At 37.4% G+C, this 23051-nt stretch overlaps 1 long non-coding RNA gene across 2 annotated transcripts in view; it reads left to right on the forward strand.

Moving 5' to 3' along the window:
* The window catches only part of LOC124095511 (uncharacterized), a 146241-nt gene that overhangs the window by 47380 nt on the left and 75810 nt on the right, over positions 1-23051 (forward strand). The window contains exons 3-4 of one of the 2 annotated variants that reach the window (XR_009227407.1): positions 4666-4743; positions 6076-6811. This is a non-coding gene — a long non-coding RNA (uncharacterized LOC124095511). Of the gene's footprint in view, positions 1-4665; positions 4744-6075; positions 6812-23051 lie in introns of those variants that run through there. The other variant, XR_009227406.1, reaches the window with a different exon arrangement.

The following is a 23051-nucleotide window of genomic DNA, read 5'->3' on the forward strand; positions in this document are numbered from 1 at the left end:
TCACATCCTCAGCCCTTTTTATTTTTTTTTATTTTGAGACAGGGTTTCACTAAGTTGCTTCGGTCTTCCCTAAGTTGCTGAGGCTGACCTTGAACTTTTGATCCTTCTGCCTCAGCCTTCTGAGCTGCTGGGATTACAGGTGTGTGCCACCATGCCTGGCTGTTTCTTCGTTCTTTATCTCCATAATCCCTTGGGTGTAGCACATACACCCCCTACTAGAGTATAAAAGCTCTTTGAGGGATGAGACTTGTTATACATCATTCAGAGCCTAAAAGAAAGCAGATGTTCAGTTAATGTTTGCTAGATAAATGAAGGATGCGTGATGAGTCCACTGTTCAGGTGAAGGACTGGTGGTTAATGCACATAATTGAGTGACACAGGATGTCTATGATCTAGGATTATTTCCAAAAAATCATATGCTATGATTGGAGAGACCCTGCAGATACTCACACATTGGAATTAAACATTGATAGCATGAGATATTGCTTTCCAGGATTTTCTCTTTTTTCTGTTTTGCTAGAAAATGGCAGCACTCAATGACAGCAAGGGAAAAAAGAGCAAATGTGGCTGACGAAGAAAGAAATGGACAGAAAATTGGGGTCTGCTGACGACTCTATGTGTACTTCCCTTTTAGCACTTAGCTACTCTCAGGTTCTCTCTCCCTCTCCACAACATGTATGGGTGGATTACATGATGTTTGAAGTTCCGTTTTACTCTGTAATTCTGTCATAGTGCTTGTGTTACAGTGCCCTTTAAGCCGCTTCATCCTTAAAAGGCTCAGTGAGCAACCAGTGAAATGGTGTATTCTGAAACTTGACACAAAAATCCTTTGGCACAGACATCTTAAATGGCAGGCCACTGTTGGGCACATCTGGCTTGTCTCAGATTCAGGTGTTTCCTCAATTCTTGGCCTTTCATCAGTAGTGAGGATTCCTACTGCCACTTAGTTCCCACCTAAATACACCCAGTTGATTGTGGGGGACCTGACACTAGATGGAACCAGTTTTAAGTATGTGAGGTGGTACAGAAATCTCCCATAGCCAGCCTATCCCAAGGGTCTCTGCCAGTAATTTTATCACTGTACCTGTCTATAGGAAATTCCCTGACCCACTTCTGCTAATGAGGAAAGTACCTCAGGCCAGTCTAGCATAGGGACATGTTCAGTTCCACAGGAACAAACAAACAAACAAACAAACAAACACCTCTCTCTGCCACCAGTTACCTCTGTCTGGACTAAAGGTGGCATCTAAACATAGCCAAATGATAAGCTGGTGAAAATCCTGCAGCTTGACCTAATGCAGAAAACATAGCTATAGCTATAATCAGGCTTTTGAACTGGGAAATGCTGAGAATGAGGCAATTAACTCCATTAGTTTGTGGAGGAAACCGTAGCTGAAAAAACACAAGAGAGAAGCTCTGAGGTAAAGTAAGAGATGTGGGGAGTCATGGTAACTGAAGTTCTGAAAAAGTAGTGCTCTTTAGTAGAATCTGAGTTTGTAAAAGTTTGGAGATAGCGCTTACACAGAAGAGCCCCTGAGGTATGAGAAATCCAATCTGGAGTCAGAATAAGTAGGTCAGAAAGAAGACAACAGAGTGGACAAGCAAAGATAGATCACAGGGGTCACACATGGTCCTGGTACCATATCTGGAGAGTTGTGTCTGAACCAGTACAATCTTCTGATCCATAATCTTCTGATCCAGCATCATCATCCAGAGAGGTCTGGTCCTATCTCGGTTCCTGTTCTTCTTCCTCTGAGGTTCTTTCCATACAACAGCCATACCTTCCTTGTTTCTTATGGTAATTGAAAGAGGTTTAATGTGACACCATAGGGCAGGGCCCCTTATTTTCTGACTCACTGGCTCTGTCCATAGGCAAGGCATCCAGGTGTCCTAGTATCTGGGTCACTCTTTCTCCACATTCTTGTAACATTTTCATTTGCATAGCACAGCTCCTCGGAGAGTCAACAATCAAACCCCCACACTTTGATACTTAAGGAAATATCTACATTGGCGTTCCATAATTTAGGGTTTATGAACCCCAAGGAAACCCTGAGTCTTTCAGGGACGTCAGGAAACCCTTCAAAACGGTGTGGTAAAAGGGTGTGTGTGTGTGTTGGGGACAGGGATACTCTTGGGGAGAGGATCTTTAATCACCTTCTCTGAGTGATCTGTTACCAACCCCTTCTGAGGTTAAAGGTCATTCATTCATGAGGCCAGAGCTCACACTTTAGGATTAGAAGGACTGTGACTGAAACCCCAGTTGTGTCACTTACCATCTGAGTAGCCTTATATATCTACTTGACCTCTCTACACCTTATGTTATTTGTTTATGAAATGAGTCTAATGCTAACAGTATTTACACCTATTAGTGCTAGGAGGATTGAGAGACACCTCACATAATGTGCTTAGTGAAGCATATGGCATTATAGCAAGTTCTTAGTGATGGTAGATGTTACATTTTTACTATATTTAATAAATGTAGATGTAATCCATTTTCATATACATATTTTTAAATTCTTCATGTTTATGTTTTATTATTAAAAGAAGGTGATCTTTTTTGAAAGAGAATTATGAGTTAGGGAAAAGGACCAATAATCAAATAAATTTTTTCCAAAATAAAATTTTATTTTGTTGTAAGCATAGTAGCTATGAAATGGGTACTTATACTTTATAAAATTTATAAATGTACAAAATACTGATGAGCTAAAAGGCTCTATTTTGTACTGATGAGCATGATTTAATACACTATCATGATTATTAATAAAAATTAGATGAATTTAAAATTGAACTGCTTGTAGGTTGGTGAAATATTGAAATGACTGGAGTTTTCACTTAACTTGAAGAATCGTTACCACTTAACATGCATACATTTAATACTTATTGGTTCACCCTAGAGAAATGGCTGTGAAACCAAATGCTTTCACCAGAGTTTTCATGAAGGTTTCAATGTGGTTCCTCTTACTTGATTATATTTCTTTATTCCTGGTAAAAATCTATTATAAAGGCATATTTTTGGCATTACCAGCTAACTTGCATAAGAAAATGTGTGACCCATAGTAGTTCAAGTTTCTGACCAGGTGCTTCAGAATAAGAGCGACTACAGTTACATAAATCTTACTGGAATCAGTAGGATGGAAGTTATTGTGATATTCCCTCCTCCAAATAAGAGGAGGGAAGGACACCATTCTTTCAACTTAGTTCATCCAAATACCACATAAGGGGATTAGAGTTCCCTGGGACCCACCTGGACTCAAATGTAGTAGACCATGGAGCATGAGTCAGCTGTGGTCATCCAGCTGGTTCTCACGGGTCATTCCTGATGAGGCCGCCATGCAGAGAAAATAAATCCACAAAATTCCTGATGGGAGGCCTTTGACTTTTAATTTGACAGGTGGTTAGTCAGGTGTATGTGAATAATCATTACACCAGGAACAACACCAGCAAAACAAAACCCAACCCAACTCGTGAATGTAAAAAATGTCTTGTTTCCAAAATAAGGATGTTCAGCCTGCCTTTGGAAAAGGAAGAAGCACAGTGCTAAAGATCATTATGTGCCAATGCAGCATGGTGTTCTTATTCCAGAGAGTGGGAGAAATAAAAGTAGAGAATTTTCTGGCTTTCATCCAATCACTCAACTTCTGTTGACTGAGTCCATGATCTGTAGTTGCTCTAGGCCACAAAGGTATTTGGCTGGACTCCATATCTATGTGTAGGGATAAAGTCCTGCTATTTGCAGATTGTGCAGGTAGGAGGAGTCATGATGATGATGACAATAAGTGAGATGATGATGTTTTTAGTGACTGTTTTCTGACTTTTTGATGGATATCTGTACATATATATATATATATATATATATATATATATATATATATATATATATTATCTAAGAATCTCAAGTATACTTTACAAGTGGGGTTTCCAGGGGCTGTCTTATTTCTGGGAGAATATTCCTTGTATCAGTGTCCTCCACCTGCCCTTGGTCATGCCCAGACTTGGGTACAGTGGCCAGCATTTTGCATAGATGGAACGCTGTTGCACAGTGACTCTCTATCCAAACACGCTGAAAACTGATTCTGACCCTTGTCCTGATCTCTCTTACGACAATCCTCAGGTAGGACACTGTATTACCATGGTGGCTGGTCCAAGCAGGGAGCCGTTAGATACTCTGAATGTCTGGCTGCTTTTTATTAGTGAACACATAAATGACTTCTTTAGGCACAGAACATCCTACTCCTTCCCCCATACTTTCATCTTTTTTTTATTTTGCAGGGACAAAAAAGATTAGAAATTTGGAAAATTTCCCTCTACATTACTAGTAGTTATTTTTTATTCAATAAAAGACATGAACATTTATATAATTTCAAGTAGTTTCCAGTTCTGATTCTTAATTTTTATCCTTTTTCTGTAAGGATCTCCTGTTGGGCTGACTCACCCCTTATTTTACACACGCAAATGAAACCCTTAAAAAAGTCAAGTAGAAATTATGGAAGCTTAAGATTTGGTGCCAAGCCTAGGATTAAATGTCATGTAGAATGTGTACAGTTGTTTCTACAAACTTACTCCAGTGAGAGAGGTGGAGGGTTCTGTTTGTGTGACTTTGTACTGGGTCTGTTTAGCTAAAGTGGAAATCAATTTCTCAGAGTGTCTTTTTCTGTATGGCTTCAGGTAATGTCTGGGCATGAGAGACTTGAACAAGATCCGGAAGGTGAAGGTGAAGCAGCAGCCATATTTTTCCCTCTAAAGGTAGGCATGAAGCTCTAGGGCAATGGCGAGTCACATATGTTAATGTTAATCTGCTATCTCACCTGGTGGATTATAGTTTCTCCAGCAACCACAAGATCCTCCTTTGACTTCTCAGAGTCCTGAGACAGATATAGCTACAACACCATGGTAAAGTATGTTGACTTTACCATAAAGGTATCTGATCATTGAGGCTGAAGGTGATGACCACATCACCAATTTGTCTTTTCCTTGTTCTCTTCTACTTCATGTCCTGCTTTCCTTCCTTACTGCTGGCTCAGGCCCAGAGCAAGTTCATGCCTAGTACTAGTCATGGAAACCATAAGTTCTAGCCCCACAATGAATCCTTATTTTATATTACTCAAGGGGGTTTTGCTTCTCTAATTAATCCTTGCTCGATATACCTATACTTATCCTAAATGAATTCTAGCATCCCTTTCAAAACAGTGGCTTGGACTTCAGATGTTACTTATAATGTCTTGGGAACCACCAACCCTAGTTGGGGAAGGTGTGAAGTACCATTCCTGTAATTTATCTGGTACATAAATTGAACATGCAAACTTGAGCTTGTTTTATGTAACTCAAGTATATTATCCACAGAAGGGGAGTAGCTAAGGCTTACAGGGCAAAAACAGTCCTTAGTCATCAAAGAGTTTGATTAGAGAGGGCAAGCATGTGCACACAGGTGCAGATATAAATGGACTGATTAAACACCCGAGGACATAAAAGAGGTGAAAAAAAATGAGGGTAGGGTGGAGTAAATAAAGGTAAACACAAATTATGTGTATAATAAATGTTTGTTGAATGAAGAAAACATGAGAGGTATTTTGACATTTTAAATAAAAACAAATATAATAATATCAAACAAGAACATAAAATTATTTTTAATTTCCATTTTTTATAATAGCACAATGTAACTATTTTCATTTTCAGATAGTATTCCTTTCTTGTTTTTTTTTTTTTTTTTTGAGGGGAGGATGTATTGGGGATTGAACCCAGGGATGCGTTACCACTGAGTTACATCCCCATCCTTTTAATTTTTTTATTTTGAGACAAGGTCTCACTAAGTTGTAAGTCTGGCCTTGAGCTTGAGATCCTCCTGCCTCGGCCTCCCAAGTTGATGAGATTACAGGCATGTGACACTGTGCCCACTCAAATGGTATTCTTCATATTCATATCCACTTGTTATATAGTTGGAATCACAGTGCAGCACCATTTTGTATTTTCTTATTTTCCCTATATTTTTTCATTGACCTGGATCTCCAGAGGGGCTAATAACTACACTTAAGCAGATTTTAAAACTCTATTAAAAATGTGTTATGTTTTTAACTTTAGCTCCTGCTTGGAATGTTGAGTTCTGAGAGGCACCTGAGCTGTTTTGGGAACGGGTGTGACAAATGATATCTCTGGGAGAGTGTAACCAAGGTGAGTCGTCAGAAATGAGCACTGTTGCCAAGGGAACTGCTGGACAAACATTTAGGGTATAAACTTTGCTATTGCATTTAAAGATCTTGCCACACTTGTTGCCGACTGGACTTGAAATCTGAACAGCTCCAGTGAAGACAGAAATGTCCTAAAGGTGACAGACATGGTCTGGCAGAGGGCATTGTCAGGGACAACAGCACAGCTTCCAGATGCCAGAGGGAAGAGAAGGAAGCTATTCACACCCAATGACCAAGAAGAGCATGGAATTCTGGGGTCTGTGACTTTGAATGAGAATTAACTTACCACTAGGAAAGAGCATTCCTGTGGCGATGCCAAGCTGTCTCTCTACCTGGTACAAGTGTTTTGTAAAGGCTGGTTGGGTCCAGCTTACTACATACATGTTTTAAGCACAAGAACACAATTAAAATGAAATATTACATCAAATTCCAGGGCTCTCTGTTGATAAAAATGGAGCTGGTTTGGTTGGTTCTGGATGAGGTGACAGAATTTTATGTGGTTGGCCTTCACCTCACTCATACCCTCATTTCTACTTTACTTGTACCGCAGTCTCTGAGGCTCATGCAGTTATCAGAAAAATAGCTTGAAAAATGTTAGTTTAGAACCACTTGAGTTTACACATAGGTCTTAGGAGGAAATCTGAACATTTAATTTTGAATCAGATACTCTGCTTTTTTTTTTCTTCCTTAATCTCTTGGTAATAATAACAATATTATAATAGCAAAATCTTCCATCACTTCTCCAGTGTGCCAGCTCTGTTCCAAGCACTTTACATTTGTACTTTTGAACAACCATATGTGGGATAAGTACCATAATTCAGTGACACTAAAATATATTTTCTTTCACCCTTTAGTTTTTGTGAAAATGGAATGAGTTTTACTTTTGATGGTGTGTCATAGTTTAATTGGCAGCATTCTAAAATTTCTTCATGGAACGTAAAATAATGGTATGTTTGACAATAGAGAACAGCTTAGATTTCATGAAATACCATATAAATATCCCCATTTTACAAATGAAGACCTAAAGTTCAGAGAGGTTAAGTAACCTGTCTAATATCACAAACCTGGCACCCTCACTCAAGACTCCATGCTCTCAGTGACTTTGTGTGCTACTGGCATTTGGCCTGTCCTTTCTCCTGTCTCTCTTGGCACTGTCACTGAGGAGTATGCCCTTAGTCTTAGAGGCCACCTGCAGTTTTGATACTGAATTTCTTCCACTGAGTGGAGGACCTTTACCAGGCAGATACCCCTGGCAGGCTCAACATGTCCGGCATTTTTCATTCAGTCATTAACATAACTGGAATTTGCTTACTATGTTGATTTTCCAGTATAATTGGCTTTCCAAGTGAAACCAAATCCTAAAGCAGTACCTTGGAGAACAAGGACTTGGTAACATGGTAAGGGGAAAGACTGGGAAGATGAGTGGTTTGCTAGAACTGACTCAACTGGCTTGCAAAAGCTCTTGCCAGTGGGTTGTTAATCATTCCACTAAGGAAATTGACCATGGTGGAGCCATCTACATCACAGAAATCAGCAAAAGCTATGGATCAGGGCTTTTCTGTTTGTGTGTTTATTTTTTTCTTGTCAGAGAGTGGCTTTAGGAGCACATCACTAGATACATGCTAAATTATCAGATTCCAGCAGGAAACCCTCAGCAGGTAGAGTGAGCATGGGAAACTGAGCAGACACTGAAGTTTCAAGATAACCTCAATGTCAAATAATTCTATTATGTTAGATTGTGTGTGTATCGTAATTCAATTTATGATATCTTGATGTCTATATAGGTAGAAGAACTTTAATACATATGCTACCCATATGTATTGTAGAGAAATACAAATTAGCCAAGGAGAGAGCACTGTCTGCTCTTTATTTTGTCCTCCTTATTGACAGAAGAGATTAGTGAGCTGTTTGCCAAGGACAGAGTGGCCAATGGCGTTTCCAAAATCATCCAAGAAGTGTAGCTCGGGAACAATAACTGAGATCGGAGGGTGGTGATGGAAGTGTAGGAAGTGATCAATAAAAGTTCGTTGTTGAATCTAGCAATCACATAAGGGTTCTGGTACAGTCACATCTCTTCCACATGAATTATTTAGTTATTTTTCTCCTTGGCAATTCTCAGAAAAACCCACAAAACAAAACAGCTCTCCATGCGCTTATCATGCAGAGGAGGAAGGAAGTGAGCTGTGGCATAGAGTGTGCCTCACCCTCTTCTGCCTGGAGAGAGAAGACTCCAGGGAATGAAGTAGATTGCAGCAAAGTTAAAACGAAAGCCAAAGCTGGCCGACCTTGCTGGCATTTGGCAGAAAGGAAAAGACCACGGAAGCAGCTGGACTTTGAGAGAAAGTTCTTGGGGCCAGGAAAGGGAAGGGAATGAAGATCCCCAAACAGGAGCTCTCTGGCCATTTGGGGGCCACAGGAGGACAATGGTGAGGAGTGGAGTTGGAGGAACAAAAGAAGGGACAGTGACCCTGGGACTGACTGGGTTGGGGATGGCGTATCCTGCCTAGACCCTTTTTAACCTGGGGAGTTCATCCTATTCCTGAGATCAAGCTGCTTTGCCTGTTGCAGAGATCTGGCACGTTTCCCACTTTCAAATTGGGCCGTTTTAGGAAGGAGTAGCTTGGTGGTTCCCCTCTCTTTAGAGCTGCCAAGAATCCAGCTTAAAGAAAAGGTATCTTTTTGGATTTTAGGATAGAGATTTTAGCAGCCAGTTTCTTGGCTCACTCAGAGGGAGGCTATGGGCTTCATTAGGTATGATGTAAAGGCCAGATAGCATCTTCTGGAATGGCTTTCCTTGATATCTGCCCTCACAGAAAAGGGCTGCTCGCAATTTATTAGCAAATTTGGCTCTCATTAATAATTCTTTGAACTAGCAGAGCAATCCTAGCTGATTGAAAATAATTATCAACCTCTCCAGATGATTAAACAGCACATTTAGATTTTCATTTATATCATCATTTTGATTGAATGATGTGTGTGTGTGTGTGTGTGTGTGTGTGCAGGGATTATGTATTAAGAAGGTATCTCAAAAGTAATATAAATACTGAAGAAAAAGAGATACACCTTGTTCAGTATCACAGGAAAACCAAGAAATCTAAGACAGGTTAGCACAAGATCAAAATTGGGACCCAAAATAAATTAAGAAAGACAGACTGTGACAGAGATAAAGTTGCATGGGACATAAGTGATAAACATGCAGAAAAATACTTATGGCGTTGTAAGCATAGCATCAGAGGATTGAAAATTCTGGTCAGTATCAACAAACAAGCAGTGTAATTAATCTGGAACAGAAGAATACCACAGATGTTGAAAATTATTTTTTTTCTACTGACTCAGTCTCCTGCGTATTTACAAATTGAAGGTTGTAGATTAATAACCCCTGAGATTTACGCCCAGCCGGCCCGGTTCCAGGATTGCGTTTGCACTCAGTGACATCCTTTTGGATTCAAACTATTTCCTCTAATCAGATTATAAGAAAAAGTAAAGACTAAACCTGCTTTGTCTCACATTTATTCTCCCAAGTGTATTCGGGTAAGGATTCACTCAACAAGAATAACAAACAAAGATTCCCACCAAAAACTGCGGCATTTCAGAAAAGTGGTGCAAGCTGCTATTCTTTGCTAATATCACTTAGTTTGGTGCAGCCTCCTTCATAACACAATAATGGTGAGTTGCTTCCACCTGGTTCATTTGAATTCTGGTTTTGCTGCATGTCCCCATCTGGATTAGCTCAACAAACTAAATGCTAGAGAAAAGATTATGCAAACATGGAAGTTTATAAAACCCTGCGGACTTTTCATTTCACAACCTCAAGGAGTAGGCAAATGTTTTCATGGAGAGGTAAACTAAGTCACCAAGCTGTTCTGCTGGTGGCTAAAGGTCTCCTAGCTGGTCAGAGGCAAAACAAACAGTAGGATCTTGGCCAGAATTAAAAATTCTGTGGGTTTGTTAGAGCGATGCCCTCTTTCAGACTGGCTTTGTTCTTCCTTTCTCTCTTGTTTTTTAACTTGTAGTACTTGTTAAACATGAAATTTTTTTGAAAGGGTGGAACTTGGAACTCCAAGTGAACTTTGATCGCGAATAGTGATCCCTGAGTTTTCCAGGTGGTTAAAAGAGCGGCAGAATCGTGGCGTATCCTGCCTAGACCCTTTTTAACCTGGGGAGTTCATCCTATTCCTTGAGTTTGAAACACCAAATCTCATGGTGTTTCAAACCAGAAACAAATATATCTGCCATCCAACTCTGAAATCAGATATACTTTGCCATTTTATGAGTTCCTAGCTAGATAAGGTCTTATATTCCTTTGCGAATCAGTTTGATCTAGAGCAAAATCCTTAGTTCTCATTCTGTAAAAAAAGGCTAGCAAATTAAAATGTGGTGAGAATGTACTAAAAGGGAAAATACCCTCACATCTGAAAATTATATATTTAAAATTTAAATGAGATTATAACTTAGAAATGTGTTTTTCTCCACAATTACTTTTAAGGTGCAAAAGGTGTTGTGAGCTAAGTGTGGTGGGAGGCTGAGCCAGGAGAATTGCAAATTTGAGGCCAGTTTCAGCCTGCCTCAAAATAAAAATTAAAAAGGGCTAGGAATGTAGCTCAGTGGTAGAGAACCCTGGGTTAAATTCCATATTCCCCCATATCCCTTCCCCCCAAAAAGAATATTTTGAGACCCTGAGAAATCATCTGTTCACTTAGTAACCAGAATAATAGAATTAGAAACAGGATCCAGTGTGTAAAGCAATACTTAGTCTCTGTTCAATAAAAAATACATTTGGTTTTTTAATGTAAACTATCCCTTTCCTCATTACCTGTCTATCTGCTCTTAATAATTCCCATCCCCATTTATCCTTCCCAAGTCACTAGGTTAAGAGAATATTAGTGATTATCTCTAACAAATCCACTTAGGCTGTTTACGTAACAACAAGAAAATGTTTTGAAAGGGAATTGACTGTTGCACTGGGGGTGGGCATTCATTTCTTCGTGTAAGAACCAGTTCTTCTTTACAGAACATTTCATCAAAATGTTCATTTCAGACTGTAGGTTCAGCTTGGTTGAAGGCTGTTTTCCACATAAAAGCCCGCCATTGGATAAGAACTGGCCTCGCCCAGGGTGTGCTACAACTGTCTTATCTCTTGACACATTTTCTAACTTCTTTAAATGAAAGAAGGAAACCAAAACAAAAATTGGGGTTAACAATATGGTAAAGAAGATAGGACCTCAGCTTGAACAAGGGACACATTCTCGTGAAAATGACTGGTAATGTGTAGAGGCAGAAGGACCCTGTACTTATTCTGCAGGTGTGGGAATTGAGAACCACACAGAGCGCACACTGACTTGTTTTCTAAAAACACTTGATCTATGGTCAAAGAGTTGACTGAAACATTCGAAGACAGTTTTTTTTTTTAAAAAATATTCCAGAAAAAAACAATAATCCAATATTCTTTTATCCCAAAATTCAGTAGTTCATATTGCCTGGCAGCCTTCCTGTATTTCTCTCACATTTTTCCTGCTGGCTTGTTCAGGACAGGTGTACTTTTTGGCACACTGCCTTAGGCAAATGTTCCAAGAGAGGACCTGGTCAAAGGGGACTGTACTTCCAGCTGGGGATAAACCACTGTGGCTGCCAGAATAAGCCTGGGTACACCCAACAGTCAGAATTCTAACCAGGACATACTTTCTGGCTCATGGTGTCCCACACTGTCTGAGGGACAGTGGGGCGTGCTTTTTTGTTTTGATCAGATTCTTTTATAGGAGTCTAAACTTGTCTCTTGCTCTTCCAAAAAATCCACAAGATCATCCTCTTTCTCTTTTCTCTTTTTCAGAATCTTAATTTTTAGTCATTTTAAAGTTGTTCTTTTGCAACTCTCTGCCCCATGCCTATCTTTACCCTAGTCCCTAATCCCATTTAAGCCAAGTGCTGAGTTCCCTTTCCTTTTTAATTTTCTCCCTTTAGCTTTTTGGGATGTCTTGGGAAATTTACTCTTTTTACCAAATGCAAATTTGGGATATGTGAAAATTAACATCTTCAGTTTCTATGAGACTTTTTTTTCCAGTTCCATATTTATTTATGCTTTTATGAGTGCATTGTAGTTATGCATAATAGTGGGATTCGTTTTGACATAATCATACATGCATGGAATTTAACTTGCTCCATTTCAGTCCCTGGTGTCCCTCCTTCCACCCTCCCTCTTTTCCCCTTGCTCCACTCTGCTTGTCTTTCTTTCATTCATTTATTTATTTATAGACAAATAAGTAAATTGGTGTTTTATAGATGCATATGAAGATGGGATTCACTGTGGCATATTTAAACATGCACATAGCATGATTTCAATCTGCATTTTTTCCCTTTGTCTTTCCTCCTTCCTCTCCTTCTACTCCACTGATCTTCCCTATCTTTATGATATCTGACCCCCACTTTTTCCCTCTTACTCTGTTTTAGCTTGTTCTTATAATAGAGAACATTCGACCCTTGATTGTTTGAGTCTGACTCATTTCACTTGGGATGATATTCTTCTGTTCTATTCAGTTGTCAGCAAATGCCATTATTTCATTTTTTAAAAATGACTGAATAAAAATCCATTGTGTACATATACTGTATTTTCTTAATCCATTCTTCTATTGATGGACACCTGGGCTGTTTCTGTAGCTTGGCTCTTGTGAGTTGCACTGCAACAAACATTGCTGGGGCTGCTGTATCACTAGAGTATGCTGACTTCTTTTACTTTTACTTTTTTTTTTTTTTTGAGCTTACTAAACTTTTGAGAGTGTCTTCACATCTCATTAATTCCTCAACCCATTACAGTCTGGCTTCCACAAACACCACTCAATTAAAAATCCTCTCTCGCCAGCATCCTCTCAATTGGCCCACTCAGTGGTCCTACTTTCCCTTGTCATCCTACTTGACATTTATGCAACATTGGACATGGTTGACCAGCTTCTCCTTATTGAAACTCTTTCCTTTCTCAGCCTCTTTTATTTCACCGGCTCCTGCATCTCTGAGCTTCCTTCATGGGCTTCCTTTGATGTTGTTTATTAGGGGATCTGTTTATGGGCTGCTCATGTTGCCTTCTCCTGCTCTATTCGAATTTCTTCATTCATTCCATATGCATTGATGAAGCTCTCTGCCTCGTGACTTCTCAGCTGAACCCTAATTCTTATTTCCTAGAGCTTTTAGAATATTTTCTCTTGTTAAAAAAAACAGGCTGCATTATTATTATTACCATTATTTGTGGTGATCATTATTAAATTCTCCGTGCATTTTCACATTTTTTTTTTTGTTTGTTTACTGTGTCCTTCCTACCACCACCCTGGCTTGGAGCATGCTTGCCTTTTATTCAAGAACGGCTCTTCTAGATGTTTTCTGCCACCTTTACGAAGAGTTAGTTGTTATTTCCTTTTTACTTTTGAAGCATTTTGATAATGACTGATATTAATGGAATTCTGACGTGCCAATGGCTGATCTAAGTTCTTCATATGGATTATCTTATTCAGCCTGCACAGTAGCTCAGGAGTTCTTATCATCTACTGATTTTGGAGGAAGAACCTAAGACTCCACATAATAATTTGCTCAAGGTCTTACAATAAAGTTTCAAACCCAGGCAGTCTGAGTCCAGAGTCCATGCTATAAATCATAATGATCTTATGCCACCTTTCCAAATAATAGTAGCTAACTTTTACTGACTGCTTACTTTGTGTGTAGATTTTCTCTGTGTTTGGCCCCTAGGAAACTCTTAGGAAATCCTATAATCATAATACCTATTTTATGAATGAGAAAATTGAGGCATGGATAGTTTAAGTAACTTGCTCAGAACTGCAGAGCCCACAAAGTAGCCAAGTTGGAATGTGCTTTGTGTTATTTACACAAATTACAGAGATTCCCAAATTGCTCTGTAATTAACCACTTAGGTGCCTTCATCTTTTGCTCTTCTTGTGGGCCCAGGTGATGTCATTTTCAACTTTTTAAGCCCTTTTATCTTGTCATAGAATGCAAGTTTCATAAATGTGGAGGGAAGAGAGACTATAGCATTTTGGCTACTATTATCTTTGGGTCTTTTTTCTAGGACAACTGATAGGCACCCAATGTATATATGTTTTCTATAGCAAATCATTTTTTTGTTTGTAGCATTATGAAGCAAAACATGAAAATGCTACTCCTCAAACTTTCTTTTAAGTAAAAATAGTTTCACCTCCCAAAGGTAAAATAATTGCTGTCCAGACTGTCTGTATTTGCTACTCTCTCTCTTTAGCAGTTTTTGGCTGTTTTGTCCAGATGGAAAGTTTAGTTGAAGAACCTTAATTTGTTTGGAGACCATATTTCACAAAATATATGCCTATAACAAATTGCAGTCACATCATAGCTTGAAAGAGGACATTTTAGGTTGAGTGCAACTACATCTGCCCATTTTTCCTTCCCTCCTGCCCTTCTTCCTTTCCTTCTTACTTTCCCTAATATCTAGGTTTCACCGTGTGTTGATGTTGTCACAGAAGATCTAATATGTACTCTGTTTCCAAAATTATAATCTCTATCTCTTCACTTCATTTCAAACAGGTTGGTTTTGTAGTTTTTAAGCCATAAAATGCAGTGCTTTGCCTCAATAAAGTACAATGTATCTAGTCATTTTTCTTATCGTTTTGTTTATAGAATCACAAAAATAATGCAATATTTTGCAGAAAAGATCCAAAATACGTGATTATATTCAGTAAAATTTGAAGTCTCTCTTTGCCAATGTGTCCAATTCTATTTCTCAACTTGCTTTCCTTGCAACATTTTTTCCTATACATTATAAACACAAATGTGCCCACACACATATTGAGTTTTAAAATATCATAAATTAAAATTACATTACACAATCTTTCTTCAGTATATTTCTCCTACCACAGTATATCTTTCTGTGTCTGTATTAATAAATCTACTTAATTATTTTTAATGGTTACATGACATTCCTTGTGAATTTACACTGTATAACCAACACTTTATAAACCAATTCCATTCAGAGAACGTGTGTATTGGTTTCCACGATGGTAAACGCGCACCTATCTTTGTGCTCATGCAAGCTTTCTGTAGCTGAATTCCTAGAATTCACATTGCTCCTTCAGGGAGTGCAGATTCTGATAGACTTTCCCTGTTGACAGTCCCCACCAACCCCACCTTTCACATGCCCATCCTCACATGAGGCCTTTCTATAGGGAATCTGAGCTATCCATCTTTACAATTTTAATAAACATAGCTAAATTTATATATTTCAATCAACATTGAGGATGAATCTGAATCTATAACTGCCCCCTGCCCTCCAAACACTGCTAGATTGGTAGCATGCCCGTACTTTTCTCTCTCCTCTTCTACTTTCTTTAATTAATTCTATCATTTGAAATTGTCTTGGTTATTACGCATCTTTAAAACCCATTTCCCTGTTTCTTGTATCTCATTTCTTAATAATTACATTGAGCTTTATGCCTACATTATACCAAACAATTTAGATTAAACTGTTTCACCTATCCTTTTGTGTTATGACATTCCTTTTTAAAATATTTTTAAATAAAATTTTTAAATTTTTTCTATCTACAAAGAGATGCCTAGGTGGTCAGGTTTATAAATCATTGCATATAAAACAATGTTCTTATTTTTTATTGGTTCTAGATTATTATTTTATTTTATTACAGAATTCCAGGTTTGAGATAACTTTTTCTTAGTTTTTTTTTTGAGAGCATTTCTCTATTATTCTTGGGTACTGAGTCTTGTTGATATAAAATATGATGGCAAACTGGCTTTTGTTCTTTTAGGTCGAGAATTTTTTTTTTCTCCTTAGAAGATTTGATTTTTCTCTCTGCCCTTGGACTTTTAATAATATCACCAAGATTTATATGTGTCTTTTGTTTGTTTGCTTTTAAAATTCTCTGACTTAGCAATTTGTCAGCTACTTTCAGAAAAAAAAATTCAGATTCTCATAGCAATGAAATTCTGAATTTTCTTTTACTATTTTTTCTTGCTTGGTTCAATGAGAAAAACCAAGACAAAAAACAGCAAAGGAGAAATAAAATGTGTATGTCCATGATTTTTTAAAAAAATCTTCTCAATAGCTGTATTATTTGATTATAGCTTATCATGACTAATCATTGTATTTTTTGCTACTGAATAGACTTGCATATCTAGAAATAATATATGCTTCCATTCTTTCTGGTCATATAGGCTATTTAGTTACTTACAGTCAGGCATAAGAAATTTTTTAGATTATAGAATTTAGATCATAGAATTTCTGTATTCCTGAGGGAGCAAAATCTGCTTTCTGTGCCCCAAAGCCTATATTCTCACTCATTTTCTTGAAAATTGGAGATGAACTTGTCTGGAATAACAATTTGACCCCATTCATTATAAAATCATTTTCAACAGTTTATTGAGTGCATTTAGATTACATATTTAGATTGCATGAGTTTCTGAGAAATATATTAATAGTATACAAAATTATAACATGCAAAATATCAACAAAAAATCCCAAGCCTCAAAAAATAGCTTAAATGTGTTATAGGAAAAAATTGTGGATCTGACTATCTGTGGACTAATCTTTATTTAACACTTCTCTGTGCCAGGCTCCTCTACTGTTTTCTATAAGCATGGCTTCGTTTAATCTTGACAATAGTTGTGTAAGGCAACTGTTATTACCCTATTTTACATAGGAGGAAAATAAAGTTGAAAAATAAGTTAGCAAACAATGAAGTCAGGATTTGAATCCAAGCTTCTCGTTTCCTCAAGAGTGCTTACTTATGGTGCATGGTGGTGTGAAAATTGTTCAGGATCTTGATCTCTGCATCTTCAATCAGAGAAGACATCCTACAGGTGGTGTCTCCCAAAGGAACCTCTGGCTAGGAAGAGCAAAGCATTCCAGAAGAGGATAATTTTTATAATGGCAGAACAGTTGAAGAATGTAGCCCCACTGGGGAGAACTGTAGGTTGTTGTGTATGGGTATAAGATCTCTCCATGAGCTATCTATTCTTCTGAGGCATGGTTGTTTTAGTACTTTGGGTTTTATGAAATTTTTTTTTGTACACAATTGCTCAGTGATACACATCAGAGCAGATGAAGATTTGATAATTTCACCTATACAGAGATAGCCTTAAGATGTGATTTCATCTATTTAGAATGGACTGAAATGACTATGGATTTCAGGTGAAATTGTCACAAAAATACGATGTGGTCCAATAATATTTACTCATCAAAATAATGGTAAAGTTGAGGTTAGAGTTTGAGGTTACAATTGACAGTACAGTTCAGGACAGCAGTTTATCAGATCTGCATGGTTCTGGCCCATGAGGATTCCAAACAGGCCAACTACTCAGGAGTAGCCCGCAACAAGAGGATGAGAAAGAATGAATGCCAGAGAAAAATTTTGAAAAGTACTGAAGAGTACTTTTGATTTTAAGCTTTCAGAGCATTTCTATGCACATAAATCAATCAAGAGCCCATTGAATAGTTAAGAAAATGCTTTTCACGGAGCTGTTTAAAATTTAACAGGTGTCAAAGAAATTCCACCAAAGAAACTAAAGTGCATTTCCAGTGTGTTTTATGTTCAGAGTTATTGCCTGACACAAGGACAGAATGTGAGACCAAGTATCTGCATCCAGGGAATGATGATTGAATTCGAACTCTGAGTTAGATTGCATCATGGTCCAGAAATATCCTGGATCATTAAATTAATTAATTCACAGATACACTAATTTCTAAAGATTTTACTCCCATATAGCATAATGAAAGCTTGGGGTAATAGGTTGTATTGTGATCTTAGGTCAACCTACCACCCGTGGCTCTATGTGTTTATCTGTGGGAGCCAATGCTGAGTGTGTCTGGTGAAATTCCTTCGTAATTTGAACCCTTCTCTATTGAAGTGATCTCTGACCACTTTAAGGCTCTGGTATCCCTTCAAAAACAAAGGCTTTATCTCTTCAGATCTCACCCTGAATTCCATTTGCCTCTGAATTCCAATCAAAGGCAACAGAATAATTCAATTCCCTTTGAAATTTTTGATGCAATCTGATGTTGACGTGGATCTCAAGAGTAGTCTAGTGAAAAGCATGTTCTCCTGCTGGATCATTGCCCACATTGTTTTTTTGTATGTGATTCAAAGCTGTTTAGAACAAGGTTTTTCTCAAGTCCCTTATACTGTCACAGCTTGGATAAATTCACTTTGGTGGAAAAACATCTTGATCTATCAAGCTTGGGTCATCAACTTCATGAATTTAGAAAACATGAGGGTGTGCAGAGAAAAGTGCTGTGATTAATCCTTGATGTGATAAAAAGAAAAATGTAATTAGAAACAAAGCTATTGTTCAAGAGATGGGCTGAACTTCTAGGGACTGACTTCTAATCCTGAGACAGGCTTGCCCATGGGACTTGTGATTTTTGTGCAACATCAAAGAAGGAATGGAGGATGTAGAGATGAACTTACAAGTCACAACATGTTTCCTGGGGCATGAATAGTCTTTCTACTCTGGCCCCAGATTTTATCCTTCAATGGCCTTCTATCACACCAATTCTCTGAACCTCTCATATGGGCAATTAATCTATTTATTCTTTTGTTTTGTCCTCGGATTGCTCATGTATTATCTGCCTCCACAACCAGATTGAAAGGTCCCAGAGATCAAGGGCCATGTTTTTCACTGCTGGTGTGGTGACAGCAGTATCTAATGGTGTGTGGAGTTCACGGGAGACTTCCCTCAAACCTTAAAAAGTGGCATCAAATTGAGTAAGTAGCCTCAGGAATCTTGACCCAGGGCCAGCACAGAATCCACAAAATGTACTTGTCCTCACCACTTCCCATCTACTTCCCATCTTGTTCCTCCACTCTCCTGCCCCAACAACCCCGCATGCTCTCCTCACAAGGCATCTTCACTTTGGAAAACATTGCTACTTTTTTCATCTATGGTCGTTTTCTTCTGCTCAAATGCCAAATTTAGGCATATGGCATTAAGTCTTTTTTTTTTTCAAGCCAATGGTTAACAGGCTAATAGTTAACAAGTATATATGAACAAGTTAATAATTAACAAGTAAAATACATTATAACTATGTGGTTGCCTAGACTCAACACAGGATTTCCTAACATGTGTATGCTTACAGGCTTCATAAGTGGATTTTCAATATATCATTACGGTTTTTATTGAGCATGGCGATCTCATCATTTTTGTTGGAGTTCATTCTTGCTTCCAAAGTCCAAGCCATTTCTTTCTTTCCCCCTTATTTTCTCATAAAAATGTGTATCACTTATGATTCTAAAATTAATAAGTAGTTATTATAAAGACTTGAGAAAGGCCTGGGGTTGTGACTTGGTGGTAGAACACTTGCCTGGCATGCGTGAGGCACTGGGTTCGATTCTCAGCACCACATAAATAAATGAATAAAGTTATTGGGTCCATTTACAGTTAAAAAAAAAAAGACTTGAGTAAATACAGGAGGACAACCAGAAAAATAAAATCCATCCATAATTTAATTGCTTAGGGACAAGCATTTCTAAAGTTATTTTCTCCCAGGCTGATCTTATGCACATATATGTGCATGATCCTCACCTCATAAACTTAGATAAATAGTAAGATATGTTTTCTTACTTTAAAAAATCCAAATAAAATCTGCCCTTTTCCTCACAGAGCCTATCACAATCAGTTTGCCAACTTTGAAGAAACTTCACTGATGTTTTTATTATAATTTACTGAAAATTATAAATTAATCATGAAAAGTAAGTTTTTAAAAATAATATTTAGTTTCCCATCTAAGAATATAGTAAATAAACTTTGAGTTTTCTTCTATCTCTCTAAGTTGTAGATTTGGGATGGGTGAGAGGAGGGGTGTGGGGTTAAAGTCCCACCTTTTTCTGAGTTATTTTAGATGTTTAACATTTTTTTAATTGCAAATGTGAAAAAAATCTTTTTTATCCTTACACTTCCCTTTATTGTTGGAATTATTTTAGAAAGTTATTGATTTTTTTTTGTGTTTCCTTTGTTTTCAATCATATTAGTAAACTTTCTTATAAGTTTTATTAAATTTTCAATTTATATTTTGGAAATTTTAAGTAGACCATAGCACTTACAAATAATAACAGCTATACTTTTTTTTTTTAAAATATAGCTTATTGCATTGATGGGAATGTGTAGAACAAGATTAATAATGTGGACATCCTGTTTTTTAGAAATGGGGTCTTACCATGTTGCCCAAGCTGGCCTGGAAATCCTGGGCTCAGGCAATCCTTCTGCCTCAGTCCTTCGGAAGCTGGGACACCAGGCCTGTACTACTGTGCCCAGCTCTTTTTAAAGGGAATGTCTCATAATAATAAAAGGGTGATCGGTAGAGTAGAGCAGGCAGATCAGGGGGAGGGAGAATGGGCTGGAAGGGGAAGGTGCTGAGGAATAAGAATGATCAAATTATGGGTGTGTCTGAATATGGCATAATGAATCCCACTATGTATAATTATAATAAAAAAGAAAGGGAATGTCACCAATGTTTTATGGACAGATATTACTCCTGATTTGAAATAGATTTTTTTTATCATGCTAAGTAATCAATAGTTGTTTGTAAACAATATTCTTTGGATTGAGTGTTTCTTAGAATTTTGTAGTCACCTGTTTTTTAAAAAATAAACTTTTGTGTTGAGAGTCAACATAGGCATAATTTACTAATCTATTGATCATCGAAGGATAGCAGTAAATATGATAATAATTAGCATGTGTAACCTAGACTTTTATGCCATTTGTATTTTTGTTTTTATCACATATTTGCATTTTTCTTTCTTTTTATCATAATAATCTTCATAAGAAGTCAGGTTTTTTTCCTTTGCAGCATCTCATAGTATCTTCTTAGGTGTTCATAGTGCATGTGATGATTCGCAGTTCATGTTATGTTCTCTTCCATAGATGGCCCTGTTATGGTATAAGTTGCTCTGGCAGACTTCTTTAAATGAAATTTTAATCCTGCTTTATGCCTATACAATGTGGTACAACCCATAGGCTGGGCAAAACTCATAGCATGCTTCTCTGGAATAGCATATAGTTTTTGTTCTTGTTTGCATTTCTCAAGATTGAACTTTTAATTCTTTTCTATGAAATGGACCTAACAGAGTTTTATGAAGTGATATTTATAGTCTTACCTAGCTAGCATAATTTTCATTATCTTTTAAATCTTTGTTTTGCAAACTTCTTTATATTTGTTCAGAACAAAATATTTCTTGGGGCAGAGTAAATGTTCACTATTTGCCATGTTCTGATGAGGCACATGCCCTTTGAGTAGTCCATCCTCAAGTAGTTTTCCTGGGCTTTGCTGGCCTGGTTAAACTGTCTGTTTCTCTTGAGTGCAGGGCTGTGGACTCCCTGTGTACTGGATAGAGAAGGGGTATGGGGTTCTGGCCCAGTGTCTCACCAGTCACATGTGTGCCTGCCAGAAAAGTAGGAAAGTGCTCTTATGTGTGAAAAAAGAATATCAAATTAAGTAAAATAGGACTAAGTTTTCCTCGAGGGCTAGTTTGTTATCTACATGATTAAGATATTAATATAATTCAGGAATTGCAAAAATATTTTCTTGGTATCCATGAAGATTTTTAAGCTTTTTGGGCCCTCAAAATCTCTTAACATCTTATTAAATCAATGTAAAATCACCATTTAAAGATCTTAAAAATGTTCAATTTACTATCTGCATCAAACATCTTCAATTTTGAGTAATAGGAGTGTCATTCTAATGCTCCTTTGAAAAATAATTTAATCAACTCTTCTACATGTATATTGACTGCAATCACACTTATGTTACTTCTCTCTACTCCATGTCAAAAACAATTCAAATAACAACAAACTACAGTGACCTCCCAGCTCCAGCACAAAAATACTGCTTTAGAAAGAGCATATTTCAGGTTATCAAACACTCTTCATTTCCACAGTTCTGGTCAACCAACAAAATGCATTTTTTTCCATAATTTTATTCTCTACCAGTTTGACTAAGTTCTTACAGTTGATTTTTTCCAAAATCACCATGCTTCTTCACTGATAAAGAACTACCTTATTTCCGTATTCATTTGTATCTCCCAGTTGTGTCTACCTAATTGCAGGTTAGTTTGGGCTATCTGCGTAAGGATAAATTAGCTTGGAAGCCAAATTCCATTATTCCTACTACAAAGATAGGTCCAATAACAGATGCAAGAAATTTCAACCATCTTTTCTATTGGGATCACAGATGGTATTGATGTGAAAGACATCTGTGGCACAGACCAGAGGAGGGATGGTTGGCTTCATTTAGAAGCAGGGCAAAAGATATGGCAAAAGAGAGCTAAGGATGCCAGGAGGAATTTCATGCGCGTTCACAGGTCCTGGTAAGTTGATTGATTGTAGCAGATTCAGAGCCCATTGATGGGGGATCTAGGGACAGACTGGGTGATGCTACTGTGTTTCTGGAGGAATCTAGATTGAAGAATAGATACAATAAATTGTGTGAAAGAATAGACAGAAAGACTTGTGAGGGAAAAAAAATTATCAAGCAGGAATATGGTCACAGCTTGAACCCTTTCGTACCTTTGTTAAGGAAAGTTTTACATCAAGAGATAGATGAAGTAATAAGGCAAATGAACCTATATGGAAAATATGTAAAGTTTAAAAAGTGGAACAGAACTGTGATATTAGTTGAATATTAATATATTAATGATAGGATTTAGATTATCCATTTATTAATTTAACAATACTACAGAGCATCTACTAGAAACTGACAGTTGCTGAGAGATGATGGATGCAAATTAAATATGGTCCTGAGCTTCTAGAACTTGCAGTCTTATTGGGAACCCTTCATGTGTGGCAAAACACTAGTACACGAGGAAAAGATAAATATATAGTTGAAATCATTTTTTTATA

Source organism: Marmota monax, unplaced genomic scaffold, assembly GCF_021218885.2.
Source record: "Marmota monax isolate L192 unplaced genomic scaffold, Marmota_monax_Labrador192_F-V1.1 WCK01_AAM20220418_F8-fsc00030, whole genome shotgun sequence".
Taxonomy (NCBI): Eukaryota; Metazoa; Chordata; class Mammalia; order Rodentia; family Sciuridae; genus Marmota; species Marmota monax.